General features: G+C 45.4%; 1 non-coding gene across 1 annotated transcript; it reads left to right on the top strand.

Moving 5' to 3' along the window:
- Positions 1 to 918: 918 nt before the first annotated feature.
- On the top strand, positions 919 to 992 carry trnat-agu (transfer RNA threonine (anticodon AGU)). The gene has a single exon. It is a non-coding gene; the product is annotated as a tRNA-Thr (tRNA).
- Positions 993 to 1,382: the final 390 nt, after the last annotated feature.

The raw sequence follows: 1,382 nt of genomic DNA on the forward strand, positions 1-1,382 counted from the left end.
GCAATCTGTCCCTTGATACTGAAATCAGCACCAGGATTGTCAATGTTGCAGCTGTCATGTCAAAGTTGAGAAGACGAGTGTGAACCGACAGCAAACTGATCGAAAATGTGAAGCTCTGCGTGCAACAGGCTTGTGTTCTCAGCACCCTCCTTTATAGTAGAGAAGCATCAACAACTTATACAAGCCAAGAAAAGCAGCCGAACAGCTTCCACCTCCGCTGTCTCAGATGGATATTGGGCATCTCCTGGCAGGACAGAGTGCCGAATGAGGAAGTACACCAGCGTGCAGGGATCTGTAGCATGTTTGCCCTCTTGAGTCAGCGGTGACTCTGTTGACTGGGTCATGTGTGCTGAATGGATGACGGTCGCTTTGCCAAAGACATGCTCTTTGGTGAGCTTGCTATCAGCATGAGACCAACAGGTCACCCACGTCTGTGATACAAGGACATCTGCAAAGCGAGATCTCAAGCTGACTGGGATTGGAGTCGATGCATGGGAAGTCCTTCCTGCTGACTGGAATTCCTGGAGAAAGGCATTCAGGAAGACCATGGGAAAAGCAGAGGACAAAAGAAATGACCAGATGGTGGGAAAGAGAGCTCAGAGGAAGGAAACATTATCAGTCGACCTCGGGCCAATGATATTCATCTGTACCAGCTGCGGAAGGGATTGTCACTCACGAGTCATCCTCGACAGCCACAACAAACTATGTTTAATACAGAAGTGACGTACACCCCGGGCGTAGCCCATCGTCTTCCGAGACGGACGGTTGCCTATCACAATTACAACTACAGCTACAACTGCAAGAGCGAGTCAGAGGCTGGGAACTCTGCCGTGACGAACTCAGCTCTTGACTCGCCAAAGCCTGCCCACTCTCTATAAGACCTTCCTCTGATTTCAATTACACACGCGTTTGTGATCTGGTTCTGTAGCTTAGTTGGTTAAAGCACCTGTCTAGTAAGCAAGAGATCCTAGGTTCAACTCCCAGCAGAGCCTGATTTCACAGTAACAACATGGTTGAAAAGTTTCATTATCAACAACAACATCGGTGTCTTGTGAACTTTAATTCAAAATACATGATGAATTTCAATCACATAAAAAAACAGCCTTTGTGAAGGATATGATTTTGGAATGGCTGTTCCTCCTTGTACAGAATTTTAGTGCTGATACATCAAAGGTAACTTCTTTGACATAAATTTGTTCACAGTTACATTCAACCTGGAAAACAGCTTGATATTAATCTCACTGAAGGAGAGTGTTTGTGTCATTATGTGTTGCTTTTAACCGAGACTGGGACATGACGCAAGTGGGAGGGTTTATCTGAGGTTTGGAATATTTGTCAGTCAGGAACAAGAAAAATCAAAGGAACCAAATAAGAAAACCTAT

Source organism: Heterodontus francisci, unplaced genomic scaffold, assembly GCF_036365525.1.
Source record: "Heterodontus francisci isolate sHetFra1 unplaced genomic scaffold, sHetFra1.hap1 HAP1_SCAFFOLD_43, whole genome shotgun sequence".
Lineage (NCBI taxonomy): Eukaryota > Metazoa > Chordata > Chondrichthyes > Heterodontiformes > Heterodontidae > Heterodontus > Heterodontus francisci.